Here is a 19,617-nt window from a genome sequence, read left to right on the forward strand (position 1 = left end):
GATTGAAGCTGTTAAATTTCTTGCCAGAAAATAATGTTCTTTGAAGAGCCCCTGAGCCTGTTTGATTATGGTCATCCAAGAATCACAGACTCCAGCAGTGACTCAAATTCCTCTAGCAAACAAACCTCAGGAGTGATCGCATTCTCCAAGTTGGAGTTTAACAGTAATCATGGGGTCAGTTGAGAAATTGGTGTTTTGTAAGACTAATAAGCTTCAAGCTAAAGGGGCAAGCATGAACACACATCTATCTGTTGGAGAACTCTTGGCATACATTTAGCCTGCAGTGAAGGTTCAAAAACATTATAAATGGGGCAGAAGAAAATACACATACTACACATCTTTAGTAATTGAAGCAATTTGATAACCTCGTTCTTGGATGCGTAGAGCATTCCTCATAAAGTTTGACTGTGTTTATGAACATTTGTGCCAACTCTACCTCTTACAAAAAGAAGATAAATGAAAAACTAGTTATCAAAACTTGGTTGGGAGCTAAGAGATGTGCCACAAATGTGAAGGCCCACAGTTCTTTTCTGGTACCATGCAAGAGTAGACTGTTTTTCTCTTGGGAAGAGATTAGTTGACCTTAAGGAAGTTATACCACATCTGTTGGCTCAGTTTCCTTGTCGAGAATTGTGTGGGGTGGGCGGGGGTGGGGGGGGCGGTAAAGATGATCACTGGGTCAGTTTCCAGTTCTAACACTGAATGAGCTAGTTACCAGGCCAAGATTGGCAACGACTAGATTTAGAAAACTAAAGAACTGACTGTTCCTCCCCAAACAAAATGCTAAGCTTTCTAGATAAGAGCATACACAGCCTTTGTTTTTGTTGTTTGGGTAGAAAGGGAAGAAAATTTAAAGACAAAAATGTCACCGTATCAGTTAGCAATTGCTGTATAACAAATCACATCAAGCCTGAGTGGCTTCAAACTAAGTATTTATTATTTTTCATGAGCTTATGGATCAGTTGATAGTTGGCTGATCTGCGCCAGGATCAGCTCACCTTAGCAGGGCATATTCATCTGTTCGTGTTCAGCTAGGGAGTTGGCTGAGGGTTGCTGGTGTAGGTTAGTCTTCCTCACATATGTGGTGTTTGGCTGAGTGTTAGTGAGGGAGACAAAGGAGTGACTGAGCCAAGGGTTCTCATCATCCAGCAGGCTAGATCAGGCCTGTTCTTTCTTGAGATATAATCTCAGAACTGGCCTACTATCACTTCTGCCATATTCTATTGGCCAGAGTACATTCCAGGAATCAGGAAATAAGATCTGCCTCTTGACGAGAGACACTGCAAGGTCATACAGCAAAGCTATGGACGCAGGAAAGGGTGAAGAATCATAATCGCTTTGCAATCAATCTACAGTGTCACAAATAATGTTTTGATGGCTGTGAGAATACAGGGGTGATCAAGATCCAATCATCCCCTTCAAGAAAGTCATAATTTAGAGTGGGGTAAAGAACCTGACACAGCTAATTAGAATATAGTGTAATAAATATCCTAACCATGGAGATAGTATGGGATCTAGATGTGGGCAACTCCTGCTCAAGATACTCATGGAATGCTTCTCAGATGTGGTGACCTTTGAGTCAGGTCCTTTCGGGGACTGGATCCCAGTGCCTGTGATGGTTCCTGGCTTAACAGTAAACACTCAGTAAATATTTGATGAATAAGTAAATAGAGAGTGAGGAGCTGATACAAACAGAATGAATGAAAATCATTCCAAGAAGAATGAGAAAAGGACTCACCATTTCATCTCAAGAATATTTATTTTTTCATGAACCTCCCTGGAGTGGGAAGAAGACCAAATCCTTATTTATACTCCCCTCAATGTGAGAGAGCATGCCCCCCTCCTCCAGCTCCTGTGCCCTGCTCACATACACATCACCACTAGTACTCTCCATGTGAGGAAATCAACACTGGTGAACTCAATGAGAACATGAGCTGATGGCATTCACTGGGATGCTCAAAACTCAAGATGCACCCATTCCCTGGTGAGCAGCCAGATCCCTGGTGAGTATCTCACCAGAAGCCTTCATTTTTATTTCTTTTTTAAAAAGTGTTCAAAAAATAAAAATAAAAGTGTTCAAGAAGGATGCAATCCATAAGTAACATTACTAGTTGGAACTCCAGACTATCTTAGAGAATACTTCTAGGTTTTTGGAAAGCATATTTTGGTACTGGAACACATAAGTGTCTGGTATAGTTTTGCAGGTCATGTAAATATGTCAGTGTTCTAAATGGCATGGGCTGAGTTAAGCTTCATTCTTTTCGACCTATCCCATATTTTTTAAGGACAGTTGTCAAAGGTACTTTACCATAAGAGGTTTGCAGGGTGTTTGGGCAATTCAGGGACCTTTGTCAGTACCTGCCAGAGCAGTATGACTTGTGCTTTATCCACATATATAACACTCATCTTAAGTGGAAAGCTTAAGAATCTTTATCAAACATATCCAGAGTAACCTATAAAGCATAAATAGAATACATAGATTAAAAGTATTAAACAGAAGAGAAGCAAAAAGCAAAGGAGAAAAGGAAAGATATAAGCATCTGAATGCAGAGTTCCAAAGAATAGCAAGGAGAGATAAGAAAGCCTTCCTCAGCAATCAATGCAAAGAAATAGAGGAAAACAACAGAATGGAAAAGACTAGAGATCTCTTCAAGAAAATCAGAGATACCAAGGGAACATTTCATGCAAAGATGGGCTCGATAATTGGACGGAAACGGTATGGACCTAACAGAAGCAGATGATATTGAGAAGAGGTGGCAAGAATACACAGAAGAACTGTACAAAAAAGATCTTCACGACCAAGATAATCATGATGGTGTGATCACTCACCTAGAGCAGACATCCTGGAATGTGAAGTCAAGTGGACCTTAGAAAGCATCACTATGAACAAAGCTAGTGGAGGTGATGGAATTCCAGTTGAGCTATTTCAAATCCTGAAAGATGATGCTGTGAAAGTGCTACACTCAATATGCCAGAAAATTTGGAAAACTCAACAGTGGCCACAGGACTGGAAAAGGTCAGTTTTCATTCCAATCCCAAAGAAAGGCAATGCCAAAGAATGCTCAAACTACCACACAATTGCACTCATCTCACACGCTAGTAGAGTAATGCTCAAAATTCTCCCAGCCAGGCTTCAGCAATATGTGAACCGTGAACTTCCAGATGTTCAAGCTGGTTTTAGAAAAGGCAGAGGAACCAGAGATCAAATTGCCAACATCTGCTGGATCATGGAAAAAGCAAGAGAGTTCCAGAAAAACATCTATTTCTGCTTTCTTGACTATGCCAAAGCCTTTGACTGTGTGGATCACAATAAACTGTGGAAAATTCTGAAAGAGATGGGAATACCAGACCACCTGACCTGCCTCCTGAGAAATCTGTATGCAGGTCAGGAAGCAACAGTTAGAACTGGACAAGGAACAACAGACTGATTCCAAATAGGAAAAGGAGTACATCGAGGCTGTATATTGTCACCTGCTTATTTAACTTATATGCAGAGTACATCATGAGAAATGCTGGGCTGGAAGAAGCACAAGCTGGAATCAAGATTGCCGGGAGAAATATCAATAAACTCAGATATGCAGATGATACCACCCTTATGGCAGAAAGTGAAGAGGAACTAAACAACCTCTTGATGAAAGTGAAAGAGGAGAGTGAAAAAGTTGGCTTAAAGCTCAACATTCAGAAAACGAAGATCATGGCATCTGGTCCCATCACTTCATGGAAAATAGACGGGGAAACAGTGTCAGACTTTATTTTTTTGGGCTCCAAAATCACTGCAGATGGTGATTGCAGCCATGAAATTAAAAGACGCTTACTCCTTGGAAGGAAAGTTATGACCAACCTAGATAGCATATTCAAAAGCAGAGACATTACTTTGCCAACAAAGGTTCTTCTAGTCAAGGCTATGGTTTTTCCCGGGGTCATGTATGGGTGTGAGAATTGGACTGTGAAGAAAGCTGAGTGCCGAAGAATTGATGTTTTTGAACTGTGGTGTTGGAGAAGACTCTTGAGAGTCCCTTGGATTGCAAGGAGATCCAACTAGTCCATTCTAGAGGGGATCAGTCCTGGGTATTCATTGGAAGGACTGATACTAAAGCTGAAACTCAATACTTGGCCACTTCATGCGAAGAGTTGACTCATTGGAAAAGACTCTGATGCTGGGAGGGATTGGGGGCCGGAGGAGAAGGGGACAACAGAGGATGAGATGGCTGGATGGCATCACTGACTTGATGGACATGAGTTTGGGTGAATTCCATGAATTGGTGATGGACAGGGAGGCCTGGCGTGCTACGATTCATGGGGTCACAAAGAGTTGCACATGATTGAATGACTGAAATTTGAACTTTGAACTTTGACATTCCAATGACTGTACTGAACTGAAGTTTCCCTATTAGACTTATCTTGACTTCTTTAAAGGTCTACAGACATTTCTATGGGCTGAAATATAGCCCTTAAGTCTTTGTACTTGACTTTGTAATACTAAATAGACATCTATGCTGCTGCTGCTGCTAAGTCACTTCAGTTGTGTCCGACTCTGTGCGACCCCATAGACGGCAGCCCACCAGGCTCCGCAGTCCCTGAGATTCTCCAGGCAAGAACACTGGAGTGGGTTGCCATTTCCTTCTCCAATGCATGAAAGTGAAAAGTGGAAGTGAAGTCGCTCAGTTGTGTCCGACCCTTTGCAACCCCATGGACTGCAGCCCACCAGGCTCCTCCGTCCATGGGAATTTCCAGGCAAGACTACTGGAGTGGGTTGCCATTGCCTTCTCCAGACATCTATGCTACTCAAATACTTATCAGGAGGATTTAGGTACTGACCAATCAGAATGGATATATGAAGCTTTCGGGTGTGCCAATCACTAACCTTTAATTGTTGGGTGGCAGGGAATTCTAGAGGCGATGTGGGGGGAGTGGTGCTCAGGTGGTCAGAATGGTGTGGGTAGGGGTACTTTTGGAACTCCTGGATGCTGTTCTTGACTAATGATAACAGTTGGCCCTGAGCTGTACAGTACGTACCTGATCCACTTTGTGAACACATCTCTCTGGTTATGTTCAATCATGATCAATCACATCATAACATACTGAAGCTGAAGCTCCAGTACTTTGCCCACCTGATGCAAAGATCCACCTCATTGGAAAAGACCCTGATTCTGGGAAAGACTGAAGGGAGAAGGAGAAGGTGGCAACAGAGGATGAGATGGTTGGATGGCGTCACTGACTGAATGGACATGAGTTTGAGCAAACTCTGGGAGATGGTGAAGGACAGGGAAGCCTGGAGTGCTGCAGTCTATGGGTTTACAAAGAGTTGGACGTGACTTAGCGACTGAACAACAAGATTGCTAAGTCAGCTATACTTCAGTTTTTAAATTACTGATTTCTAAAATCTAAGGATAAAGCTGCTATTGGCCATGAACAAACTGACAAATTTTCTTTGCCTTTATTTCTTTTTTTTTTTAAGTCTTTATTGAATTTGTTACTATATTGCTTCTGCTTTATGTTTTGTTTTTTTGTTTTTGTTTTTTTGGCTGCAAGGCATGTGGGATCTTGGCTCCCTAACCAGGGATTAAACCTGCACCCCCTGCACTGGAAGGCAAAGTCTTAACCACTGGACCACAGGGAAGTCCTGCCTTTATTTCAATTAACAGGAACAGCCTGTCTTTTTTACTGTAGGGAATAAATTATACATATAAGAAGAACATGATGAGTAACAAACAGTAACGTGAAGTCAGCTTGCTAAATGTGTCCTTAAAGTAAAACAACTGCCAAAGTCATGTTAAACCAGACCTTGCTGTGGGTTAGCAATATCAAGGTCTCCTTTCTCCTCCTCCTCCTCCATCTCTGCCCCATAGCCTTGGAAGCTCTCAACCAGCATGTCCTTAGCTTATGTGACTGGAGATCTGAGCTCCAGCAGTGTAGGCTTGTCATAAAAAACTCGTGGAAAAACAATCCAAAGATCCAGTCTTTGGTGCAGGCACTGGGCTTCATTTCCATGTTGTTGTTTTTCTGGTCTTTAAAAGCAAATTCTTTACAGATGTAGTAAGACTGGAACTTGATCAACAGAACAAATGTTACTTTAAACACCATAATGGCAATAATGTAATCAAATGTGATTAGCTTTTAATAACTTTATTGGCCCTTTCATTTTGGCCCAAAAGCAGCCACGTGAATGGTTTGCTTATGCATTTTTAACAAGAGAGGAAATAAATGCTTTTGCTTATAGGAACAGAAGACTAATGATGCTTTTTCCCACACTCTTTGTTTCAGAGAACTAAGTCAGACGACCCTGCCATTAAAAGTGATCAGTCTGAAACTCCAATCTTGATAAAGCCAATGGCAGCATTGGGCCTGGTTCTTTCTCAGCCTTGAGGGCATCCACCAGCTAGATCAATACTAACTATCATTTTCCCTGTGCCTAATTGTTTACAAAGCACTTTCACTAACATGCACTCTCTTAAACCATATGACTTTCATTTCACAGAAGAGATACTCGGAGTAAAATGGACTTGACCAATGTCACACCATGAGTAGTGGTGGCACTGGGATTGAGTCCTTCAAGCTCCCACCTCTGCATTATGGTGGGTGGTGTGTTAACGTAATGAGCTTAGGTGGTCCATGCTGTAATTGTGAAAAGAACCAAATCCTATTTATTCCTAAACCAAACCTTCTCATACCACAGCCTGTCTGAAAAAGAAAATAAAAATAAATAAACAAGTCATCATTAAACCCAAAGACTCCTGGGTGAATAGACTTTGCCAGGATACTGAGTTGGAATGATTCACATTCGAAAAGTTCATCCGCTCACACCTAAGGGCCTCTCTCATTTAAGGGGTTTAAAACAAAGGCGATATTGTTTGTGAACAATGAATGAATGCAGGACTGGGCCATCATTAAAACAGTTGTGGGCTGTTAAAGAACTTTCATTCTGCTAGAATCCAAAGTTCATGGAATGGATTGCCCATATTTTACATTTAACCCTTATTTGTAAAACTTACTTTACCAAAAATACACTTTCTCAATTAACTTGAAGTTGTGAATTTCAGATAGTCATGCCACAAACCAAATCAAGAACCAATTGGTGAAATTTGGTGATAATGCCAGAACACAGTTTTGATTCCTTAAAACTGATTATTAAACAAAGAACAGGGGCAGTAAAGGGGGTGGGGTAGAGGTTGGAAATAAAAGGGAACATAAGTTACAATGGATCCCCCCAAGAGTCCCCTAAAAATGGCTTTGAGAAAGAAAAAGGTGACTAGGAAGTTTATTTATGCTTTTTAAAAAGCACTGCCAATCCCAATTTATCAGTTACTGTCTGTGACAATTTATTCATTGTTCACTGTTAGAAGCCAGAAGTTACATAGAAATGCATGATTGGTGATAGCTTCTCTATTTCAATATGGTATAATAGAGATAACACAGTGCCCAAAAGCTCTGCAGCCGACTTTTTGTCTGCTTTGTCTCTTTTCATTACTCTATCAGAATCTTCATTTAATATAATCCAAAAAAGCAAGGTAATTGCTTCACTTATCGGTTATCATCGCTCTCGCATACTTATCATGTCAAAATTATTTATGTGGATAGGCTAGGTTGATCTTGCTGCATTCAGAAGCTTGAAATTTGAATAACTGTTCTGCCAGTTAGGTTATCAAAATTGCGGTATAAGCAATGAGCCTCTGTTCTGGATGTTGGAGTGGGGAAAAGGAATAACCTCTTAGGTGTGCAGGTGTGAAGGGGAGCCCTGGGCCAGGGTGGCCCTCAGAACCAGCTCTTTTGGTGAAAGGAGGGAGGAAATGGCCACAGGATGAACAGGGTAACTTGAAGATTCATTGTGTAGCTCTATGACCAAGTACAAGAGAAATGAAGGCAATTGAACACTGTCTTTTGATGTTTTTCCTCAACAAGCATTCCCTGCGTAACTAATACAATTATTCTATGAGGCAAGACACCTTTCAACCTGGGTATCCTGTACCTACTTCTCCCTTTGTACTCCACCCTCCCATAAGTAAGTGTTGCATTTTTCTACGTGTTACTGATTTTTTGTCAAGCATTTTGTTGCTTTAAAGTTATATTAGGTTAATGTGGAAGTTGGCAGGTTTTTAGTCTAGAAGTAAAACATTTTTTTCTACAAAAATAAGTGTAGTTAGACAAGCTTTGTTTTGAGGCTTTTAGGAGTCTTTTTCTTTTGCAAATGTTAATGGTAAAAAGAAGTTACTTTAGAATGTTCATTCTCAGCTCAATATCAGGGACTGTGGTTATATTAGCAGAGAATGGTTAAGTCCATGTAAATTTTGATTCTTGCCAAACCTTGTATGCTCTCTTCAAGGACAATCTCAGAACCAATAGGGACGCTGTATCCTAATTCTTCCTGAGCCACTAACACTGTCTTAAAATGTCTGTGGAGTCTGAGTCATCCTGATACAGTAGGACCTTCTCATATTCAGCCAGTCATTCTCATATCCACTCAGGGAATGACTACAACTGATGGCTGATATTCTCTTGACTGTCTTAAGATCATCTCTGGCTATGTAATGGGTACCTTTTAATATTTCTCAAATTTTCTTAATTTGACAGGTAATATTTTAAACTTATTTACCCAGATGCTGCCATGCTATTAGCTAGGATTTAAAATCAATCAGAAAGTTTTACCTAAGCTAATTGCAGCTTATTTCAATGAAGCTGATCTTTCATTGCAGCTTTAATTCTTCACTTACGGTGGTTAGCCTTGGAGCTGGCAACATGTGAAAGAGAGCACTGGGACATATTTGTGGTTTTCTCACTGCTGTTTTGATACATTTTTTTAAAATGGGGTGAAGCAAACATGCTTAAAATTCAGTGTTTATATATTAATTCCCTAAGTAAGTAAGTGATAAGTCACTCGGTCGTGTCCAACTCTTTGTGACCCTGTGGAATGTAGCTCACCAGGCTCCTTAGCATAAGACAGGGTATAAGAGATGTGTAGTCATCATGATAATACAAAGTGGTATGTGTATTCATGCTATAGGAGTACTAGTGCTAGTATTAGTGTTCTAGGGGTCAGCAGATAACGTGCCAAGTGATCAGGAAATGCCTAGAAAGAGTTGGTATATGAGCCTGGACTCAGATAGGCCTGTTTCGTGGTGGTGATGGTGGTGGTGGTGGGCTTTAGTCCCTAAGTCATGTCTGACTCTTGTCACCCCACTAGGCTCCTCTGTCTGTGGAATTCTCCAGGCAAGAATACTGGAATGAGTTGCTATTCCCTTCTCCAGGGGATCTTCCTGACCCATGGACTGAGCTGGCGTCTCCTGCATTGCAGGCAGATTCTTTACCGTCTGAGCCACCAGGGAAGCCCATTAATTCCTTAGTAGCTGCTTTTACCTTACAAGTTAGAACAAAAGACTAGGTGGATATCATGACCTTTAAAGAGCTTTGCCAACCCTAGAATTCAATTCTTATTTAAGAATATAGCACAATGAGAATATATTTGAAGAAGGGTTCACACCTAGAAAAATAACCAATGTCCCAGTGCCTAGAAGAGTCTGGTACCTAGTTTGCAGTCAAATATGTGTTGGGTGAATGAATAAGTAAATGAGTGAATAGTTTTTCCTCCTAAACTTTAACCTTCAAAATGCCACTCAATACTAAACAAACATTGAACACCTCTACCACCTAACAGACCTAAGGCCTGGTTTATACACCGACCCTATCCAGACGTTTCCTGTTCACTTGGCACATTATCTTCTGACTCCTATAGCACTGACACATATGATGAATACACATCTTTTACATACTGTCTCGTGCTGAAATCAGGAACTTGGAGTCAAGGACTGTGTCTGTATACTTTATTTCCCCCTTAATGACTGATGAAACACCTTTATATGGAATAAACATAAGTAAATACCTTATAAAAGAATGAATCGGCCTCAGATTCTTCAATTGGTTAAATGCCGATAATCATAATGAGGTGTGATACTCACACTGAGGTATACTAATACAGCTATTATTTCATGATGCAGTGCCTGGTAGGCAGGAGACACTCAGATGTTGGCCGTATCTGAATGTACAAAAGAGCATAGAACAAAGCAAACTAACTCAAAATGCAAGGCAAGAAATACTCCACAGGGTTCAGATTGGAAGGGTGAGTAGAGAATTTCTAAGGGAAAGAAAGAAAAGTAGATCCCAGCAGAGGAAGCACTATAGACAAAGATCCGAGGTGAGAAAGATCTCATCAAATTACAGAATCAGTGGATAATGCTACCTGGGAACTCTGAGGGACCTCTGATCTTTTTCTCCCACTCAATTATTACCTAAACATGTGTGTGTCCTTAGTCACTTAGTCATGTCCAACTCTTTGCAGCCCCATGGACTGTAGCCTGCCAGGCTCCTCTGTCCATGGGGATTCTTCAGGCAAGAATACTGGAGAAGAGATCTTCCCAGCCCAGGGATCAAACCCAGGTCTCCCACTTTTGCAGGTGCATTCTTTACCAGCTGAGCTACCATAGTTCTTCTCAATTAAAAAAGGGATTTTGTTTGCCTTCTTAATTAAGACACCGCATATCAGCACATTTCATTTTATTTGGTTTGATTTTATGATGAAGACCTAGTTTATTGGAATCATTTTGAATTTAATTTTAAATTCTAGAGTAAGGCAGCCACCATCAGTTTCAGTCATATGTGCAAAACGTTAACATATCTTACATACATATTAAGGAAAGATTTGGCATCCGAATTATGACTCTGTAAATAATTTCAATTCAGCATCCTATGTTTGTATAGCTAGGAACATCTAAAAAAAACCAATGTATACCTGGGCAAAAATGGAGAAATGTGGCCAAAATCTAGATGTTTTGAATTATCTAGATGTTTGACATGATATGGATTTAAATATTAACAAAATGATGGTAATAAATAAAAATCCAGCATTTTTACATTAAAAAAATTTATCTAGTTTTGGATACTTAATTTTATGTTGATATAAGAAATGGATACACTTCTATTCATTACTGCCATTACCATTTAAGACTGTCTAAAACTTATTTGGGTCAAGGTAATTGGTATGCACTGCTTTTTTACTCTGTAAAAGGTCATTAAATCTCAAACAATTTTTTATGGCCTTTTAAAAATAGGTACTCCATTGGCTTTTTCCCAGTAATCTGGGGTTTTGCCAATCCTCCACAGATCTTCACATGTTATCATTCTTGGATCTTGATTACATCAATTATTTTCTTGGCAAATCCAAGGCAGAATTGGTCAAGCTCAACTAACATAAAAATATGCAACACCTCAAAGTAAACTGTAGGCCAGTTCAAATTCTGCTTTAACCTTCATTTTTATCTTAGCCTTCTTACTTTAGGCACATCTCTATAGCTATTTCGCTTTATGATCACTGTCTTCTGTATACACATGAAACTGCCAAGAGGCTCAGGGAACAATTTAGAATCATCCGAAGCCCTTAACACTATTAAATCCTACTTGATCCATGAAGAATAATTAGCAAGGTCTAGGGAACTTGTATGGGAATTTACCTATTTACAGTTAGGTCTGTCTGTTTGTGAACAGCCAAGTGTTTCAGCCAGGTTCAAATAAGCACTTAGAGTAATTCTGAGACAGCTATATAGTTTCTTGGGTCAAGATGATGGACAGGCCCTACGCTGCCTTCTCTCCATTCTAGATTCCTATTGAAAGGACAATACACACAGAAAAATAAATAAATTGTTAGCAGCACTTGAAACAAACCAGAAAAAGGGAGGAGAAAGGGGGATGACAATAGCAGACCAGAAAGTTTGATGAAGTCTTGGAAGATAGAAAGCAGATTGGATTATATTGTTAGATAAACTCTAGTAGAGTAAATCACAACCCAAAATGCACACTAAGAGATGTAGTAGAGGTAGGGATCATTTTCCTTAAAATATCTCTGGAGAGGCCTCAAGCAGGTACAGACTGAAGAAATTGCTAAGGGACAGCAATAATGGTTTGTAAGTGGAAGACCATCTTCAGAGCACCTGGACTGGATCTAATATATGGAATAGTTGGCCTCTTTGGCAGTTTGCTGTCCTAAACCTGTTAACGTATTTGAAAGAAAAAAAGCCATTTGTCTATAGGATTCATCCTTTGACACAGAACCTGAAGGCAGCCCTTCCATTCAAGAAAGTGGCCTTTTGGGTAAAACAGTGTATATGACTTAAAATGATATTCATGACAGCTAAGCAAATTAAGAAAATATAGTCCTTTTTGCCAAATATTAGTGATTAACCAAGGATTACCATAAATTTAACATAGACTAAGTAGGAGCAAAAGAAAACCAAAGTTGAATTTTAAAAACTGACCACAGAACAGAGAGTAATAATGGAATAAATAGAAGAGAACAAAAAATTTCTAATCAGTATCCCCAAAATCTTAAGAATATGCTATTTTTGTTATATTAGAAAGGCTGATATGGGTTCTTGGAAATGAAAATATAAATCATCTAAAAATAAACTATGGATTGAACAATGGCAGACAGAAGTAAATATTCAATTTAGTTTTGAAGGTAGAATTGATACAGTTTTCCAAAATGGCAAAAAAAAAAAAGAAAAATATGAGATGTCATTTCAAGAAATATAAAGCTTCTCCATTCAAAATGTGGTCCATTCAGCAGCAGGATTGACATCATCTGTCTCATTAGAAATGCCAAATCAAAGGCTTCATCCAGACCTATTGAATCAGAATCTTCATTTTAATAAGTCCCCAGGTAATTTTTATGCATTAAAATTTGAAAAGTACTGTATAGAACATAAATTTTAGAAAGACCAAAAACGTATGTAAAAGATGATTTAGAAGAAGATAATATAAACAATAAAGGAGTTGAAATAACAAAAGAAAATACATAAAGAAAATTTCCTGGAAAAAATATCAGCCTCAAAATTGGCACATCCAAACACAAGCCAAGTGGGAAAAATGCACTATATATATATATATATATATATATATATATATATATATATTTGTATATATAGAAAGCACTAAGCATGAAAAGAAAAGTCCTAAAAACTTTCAAAAAAGTTTTGAGGGGAAAAGAGGGGAAAAAAGTGATTACTCAAAAAGAAATAATCACCAGATTGGCATCAACATCTTATCAACAACATAACGTATTAAAAGACTAAAAGAATCTTTAAATTTAGAATTCCATATCAATGACAGTTATAAATAAAGTTTAAGTGAGGAATAAAGGCATTTTTAAACATGAAATAACTCAGAAAAGTTACCTCTCATCTATCTTTTCTAAAGAAGATATTATGAGGATGTACTCTAGTAATATGAAAAACTAATCAAAGAAAGAGGAAGAAAAGGAATCTAAGAATATCTTAATCTAATCCAGAGGTACAATAAAAGAAATCTCAGAGTGAGCTATAGGTCAAAAATATAATTAGTAGAAATCAGAAGGAAATCAGAGGACTTTATGAAAAAAAATTATGTTAATTGGAGGTGCATTGAGGATGGCAGTGTGCATGGGAAAACAAGTAAAGAAAAAGTCATGGTGAAATATAAAACAAGCTAAAATATAATATTATTTGAACAATATTGGTATATATAATATGTACAACATATATGTACTTTATTTCTTTATCATAATAATTTTAAAGTAAGATATAATATTTGCTATATAAATTAAACTCTTGGACTTTGGTGTTTGGAACTATATGGGATTATATCACCAGCTCTGTGTGCTTAATCATATATGTTCTAGTGAAAGTAATATTTAAATATTGTTTTCTTTCCAGATATTTATGTTTTTAAATCAAATTATAGACAAATCATGAAAGATATTGGATACAGAACCAATGTAAATGGTATAAATATAATGATACCAGTGCGTAGGTTAGGTTATTATAATAATAATTTTTGTCTATAAATAGTATTAAACTCTAAAAATATGAAATATAATGATTTAGCAAGGAGGAAGAAACGCTGAAAGTGTAGGTGCACTGATTTCTTCATCGCATCTAATATGAGGAAGAGTAGTCTAGAGCTGGTGACTAGAAAAAATAAGTATATTAAGAAATAAAGGTAACCAATAGAAGAACTAAATCAAAACAACAAAACAATAACAATAAAACAAACCTTAAACTTAGGGGAAAATAGTGAGAAAGGAAAAAGAAAAATATGAGTGCATAAAATTTCTCATCTTTCATCTGGAAATCAATAGATACTCTCTGAAGTCTTAAGAAAACCAAGAATAGATTGTGTTGTTTAGAAATATGATGGTAAATATCTGAATAGCTAAAAAGAGAAAGTCATTTTCTTTAGAAACCTTTAGAGTTCAATAGAGGACAGTGAGGATAAATTTTATTTTTCATCCATTCCCCATGTACACAAGTTTTAATATTTTAACTATTACATATAGAGTGGTTTAAGCAACATGTAATAGATTACCTTATTGCAACTAAGCAGAGTAAGCACAGAAAATTTACTAGTAAGTATTAATATCTGTTGATTTAGTAAATTTAGTAAATTTCTTGAGCATCTACTCTGTATGTTCTTTGCTAAACACTGATCTGCAACACTGAAGTCAGACAGGTCTGGACCCTATCATACCGGAGTTCACTCTCTATCAGTAAAGACAGACATTAAACAAATAATTACACAAATAAATTGCTCAGTACTCTTGTGTTACATGCTGCGAAGGATAAGTGTACAATGAGAAAATATAACAGGGGAATTTAAGCCTGGGAGACCAGGTTGCTTTGGATGAAGTTGTGTAACAAAGTTTAACAAATTTGATTTCTTGATACTAACATATAAAGACTATTGGACACAAAGGAAAAAACCATTAAGAGACAATTGTTTAAAGATAACTACTTCCCATTAAGCACAGTTCTGTCCCTTACTCTATGTAACTCAAGTCAAAAATAAAAGCATTTACAGATGTTCATCATTTTGAATTTTCTGAGCTAAGAAAATTTCCCCCAAAGGTGGATCAAATCACTTACATTTTTTTTTCAAAAAACTAAAAAGATATATTGAAAGCTGACAATTTGGCAATCAGCTGAAGCTAGGTGAAGATCAACCCACTTTCACATTTGAAAAAAGCCTAGTATTTCCAGAGATGTCAGGAACTTCAAGTTGTGAAGGAAGTAATTTGATCTACTGCACTTAAAAACTATTTACTTACCCATTTCCATCAGCATTCACTCACATAAAACCAAGTGTGAGGACCAGAAAGCATATTTTTATTCATCCTGCATCCAGCTGAGACGTGGGATAGAGTGTGAGAGAGAAGAGGTTCTTCTGATAAGACCAGAGGGCTGGCCAGACAGGGAAGCCTGCCCTGAGAGAAAGAGGGGTTTCGGGGGCGGGGGAGGGACAAAAGGAGAATACATTAAATGATCAGGAGGCCATTTTATAATTCATAAAAATTTCATTCTTTGCCCTTAAAACAAGTTTGAGCTTTCTCATGTGTTATGTTGAAACTGACATGGTAAGGCCAATTGTAACTGCAGAGGCCCCAGAACAGGTCACCTCCTCTACAATGAATGTGCACCTTTCCACATTCACCTACCTCTGAGTCCCACTACCATACTATCTACACCCACATGCACACCCAAAGTCATACCCATTTTTGGTGCTTCTGGTCTGGAAACTTGATAAACTTAACCATTTGATCAGACCAGATTGGGACACTTTGTTACTGGTTATTCCTTTAGAAAGTATCAATGTCCATTTCAAGCCCAAACCTCTGCATGTATAGAGGCACTGGATAGAATATACGGGAAGAGTTCATTTTTGTGCAAACCAAGCCAAGGCAACTAAACAAGAAGCTGTCTTTCCCACAAATAAGAAGTTATATTTCAACTATATACTATTGTTCTTAAAACAACAAATGTAATAAGAGGCTAATCAAATTCCTTTAACAGAAAAATCAGTAGACATTAGGTTGCTGATCGCCTCTACGTGCTTCACAGTTTTTAGGAATTTTTCCAAACCTCTAGAAAAATAAAGATGGGACAATAATTTCAAAGACGGTTAAATTTTATATTGACTTCCTTTGGGAAACCCAAAAAGAAAAGTATTCTTTTCTCAATGCTTCTTAATTTTTTTCTTTTAGGAGAGTGCAGAGTATTTTGTTCTTGTTAAATAATTTCCAGCATTGTGATTATACACACAATGTGTATCCCTGCTTTGTGATTATACACACAATAACCCCTGCTTTGGGAAATATCTGATATTTTATAACAGTTTTGTTGCAGAATCATTTTAGAAATACGTATACAGAACCTATTATGTGCCAGGACACTGAGTGCTTTATATATATTAACCCATGCAATATTCATATAGTCCTAGAAAGCTGGTATTCAGAGATGTTGTGGAACTTCTCCAGTGGCACACAGCTAAATGCATGGTGGAGATGGCATTTGAAACCAAGCAGTCTGCCTCCAAGAGGTCTAGTTTATAAAGCATATCTTGTAAATACATGTCATATTTTCACTTTGACTTTCATTATTGTTTCATCAATGTTTATCTTGAGACTTGGTAAGCCTCTGAGTGTCACTGATTCCTCTGTCTCTTGAACATTCTCTCCCTTCCCCTTGGCTCTCTCCACCTGCATTTCCGGCCTGCCTGTCAAATAGTTAATGATCTGCACACACACACTTACATGAACTAGTGGAGCTCAGCCTCTAAAAGAATCCTAGGGGAATCCTTTAAAGACTCTTTTACAATATGAATGATCACCCCCTAATTTGTTTATCTGTAAATTTTTGTTTTACATACAATAGATTTTTCTTCAGTTACGGCCAACATGAATCAGGCTCTTTTTTAATTCTCAGATGCATCATCTTTGCTGTGCCATTTTGTAATCCAAGAAACCAATTATTTTAACGTTCACAACAGCCATTCTCCTTTTAGAGTTTATAAAAGTGAAAGATACATAGCACAAAAACTCTTTGTTAGGGACTATTTCTCATGAAATGGAAATTTTAGTTCCATGTACTTACTTGGAACGCTTATTTGTTCAGACACAGCACAGTGAAAATAAAATTTATGTCCAGAATATTATTTCTATTCATTTTAATTTTGTCAGGCCAGATCCAGTTTCCATAGCAGATTAAATTAAACTTTGGTATCAGCTCACTTCTCATTTAATGTCAGGAAATTCGCCTTTCTATATACTTTGACTTTCGAGTAAATATCAGCTGACCCTGATTGTTCTAATTACCTCTTTCACGGATCTACTTCTTTGACTCATCTACCTTCAGGCAGGTTTAGTTTTCTGAGACCAGCAACAAAAACCAGACTAAACCCTATCTTTAAGTACTTTGAACAAAAACTAAAGCAACCCAATAATGGCAAACATTTCAAATTTACCACCAAGTCAATCAGTGATATGGATGTATAACTTCATCGTGGAAGCATATAATGGTTTTTGTCTCAGTTGCTGAATCCCACCTTTGGATTTGGAGTACTCCAGGTTCAAGGTTGAAATTGAGCTAAACTGTTGTAATATGATGGCTTTCACAATTAATGGCAAGGAGTGGAGATCAACATTAATAGGGAGATCCTGTTCACTTTTCCCAGAGGTCTCTGAAACACATTTTCCAAATTCATCCATGTGATCCAGATCATGTTATGGATTTGTTAACTTTGCAATACATTCGATTCAAACATCATAATTCTTTCCATGACAACAGTGTCTGATGTTACAGATGCCTAACCAGCAAGGTCAATAGTTGACAGATGGAAGTTGGAGCCACGCAATTACATTTCCCAGTATAAAGAATGTAACTGAAGAGAGGTGGGACCCGTCTAAAACACACCAAATATTAAAAAGCACAAAAATAATTGCTTCAGATTGAATGAATCTTTCTTTGATACAACAACCAATCCAAGAATCTCTGAATTCCCTTTCTCTGGTAAAAGTCAAAACATTTTGAGCCAGTGGCAGTTTATCTAAATTATTGTTTTCCTTCCATCAGTCTTTAGGCTTAATTTCATTTGCTTTTATGGATATGGTAACCCTTTTGAATAGCTTTTAACCTTTTAAAAGTCGCCTTGACCCGAAGAACCTAAAAAAATTTTAATACAATATTGAATAATAAAAATTGAACAATTGAGTGCTTTTCTTACCAGCAGTCTACTTGCAGGGCTCTGGGTCCTAGAGCAGAGTTTCTGAATAAAATGAAATTAAAATACCTGTATATAGCTTGCTTCTAGCAGAAACCTTCAGCTCTGACCTCTGTTTCATTGGCTCCATTGTTCCTTCCGCCACCACAATATATTGGCTTTCTCTCCTCCAAAGGAAGAGTGTGCTTTATCCTGCAAGCACGTCAGTTTCAAAGGGCTCTTACTTTAAGTGTCCAGAGCATCATTATGGTAAATTTAAGAAATCTTCAGCTTTAGATTGTCTCTTTCAATAGCATATAATGTAGATAACTTCATGACTACATGTTATAAACCAAGCCTTTTGTTTGCTTGTTTTTGTGTGTGTGTGTGTTTCTTTTTTGCCCCCTCACCATAGTCTCCAGGGCATTTTCTATTTTCTGTTTGGAAAGTTGCAGGACAAGAAGATGATCCATAAACACAACTCTTTTTTTCATCTTTGTGATGTGGAATTTAATTATCAGACTAAAAGAAAAAAAAAAAAACAGGATGGCATTCCTGCCAGCCTGTGAGAGGGGTAAGGACCCTCCAGTAGAAGGCTGCCCCGAGTGGGCTCATGGTGAGAGCTGGGAGAGAGGGTCGCCTTCCCTGGGAAGAGCTACCGACTACCTGGCAGACCCGGCTGGGGCCCACGCTCCTGCATCCAGAGCCGAGGAGCACCTATTGTTGGGAATGTCAGTCCGCTATTCTGTTTCTCTCCCTCGCTATCTGAGAAGGGGATCTGCATTTTCTAAGCCAGTTGGCAGCATGCACCTCAAACAGCAATGCACTGCAGGCCCACGGTATAGACTGTCACCCTGTGATAAGTGTGCCAGCTCAGTGGTGCAAAGGTTTTCAGATACCCTCCCTTGGGCTATCATTCTCTTCCTCCTCCTTCCCTCTCCCTCGCACACGGTGAGCATCAGGCTCCCAAGCTCACTTCTCAGCACAGTTAAAATAACCCATCCCAGCCAGTGATGCTTAAAATTGAACCATGGTTCAGGGGAGCAGTAGGTTCTCCCTGCAAGCTCCCTAATGTGTTAAACAGCCATGCCAGGTAGCTCTCTCCCTTCTCAGAATCAACGACTTATGGAGACCATCTGTCAATGGAAGTTAGTTTTTATGCAAGTCCTCTAACCTAGTGTTTGAAGGATAAACACACTTGTACTCATATAGTTTCTTTAAGAACAGTATCTCCCTAAATGTCCGCTCTAGCTGCCTGCTTCAACTGTGGGCCTAGAAACAGGAAAGCAGTGTAGGTTTCCGAGCCCCTCTGGTGACTGAGCGTGTACCTCCAACATGACTACGTTTGTACAGCTGAGGCTCCGCATGTAGGGCTCTTTAGATGGTTGGAATTATTTCATTTGGCACCGTGATTGCCTCAAATGATACATGTTTTCAGAGAGAGAAACACTGCAAAAGTAAACTCGAACCAATAGGGACATTTATTCTCCAGGTTTAAAATTAATTTCCTGTATTTCTCTGGCTTAAAAAAAAAATTCTATTGGAACTGCAACCTTATGAGAAGAA

General features: G+C 38.2%; 1 protein-coding gene across 1 annotated transcript in view; it reads right to left on the reverse strand.

Annotated features, from left to right (window-relative positions):
- Window positions 1-915: 915 nt before the first annotated feature.
- LOC132344881 (craniofacial development protein 2-like) overlaps window positions 916-19,617 on the reverse strand; it is a 124,756-nt gene continuing 106,054 nt past the window's right edge. The window contains exons 5-6 of the transcript XR_009493929.1: window positions 15,125-15,280; window positions 916-12,666 (exon numbers count right to left, since the gene is read on the reverse strand). The gene's annotated coding sequence lies outside the window, so the exon portion shown is untranslated. The remainder of the gene's footprint in view (window positions 12,667-15,124; window positions 15,281-19,617) is intronic.

Source organism: Bos taurus, chromosome 3 (assembly GCF_002263795.3).
Source record: "Bos taurus isolate L1 Dominette 01449 registration number 42190680 breed Hereford chromosome 3, ARS-UCD2.0, whole genome shotgun sequence".
NCBI lineage: Eukaryota > Metazoa > Chordata > Mammalia > Artiodactyla > Bovidae > Bos > Bos taurus.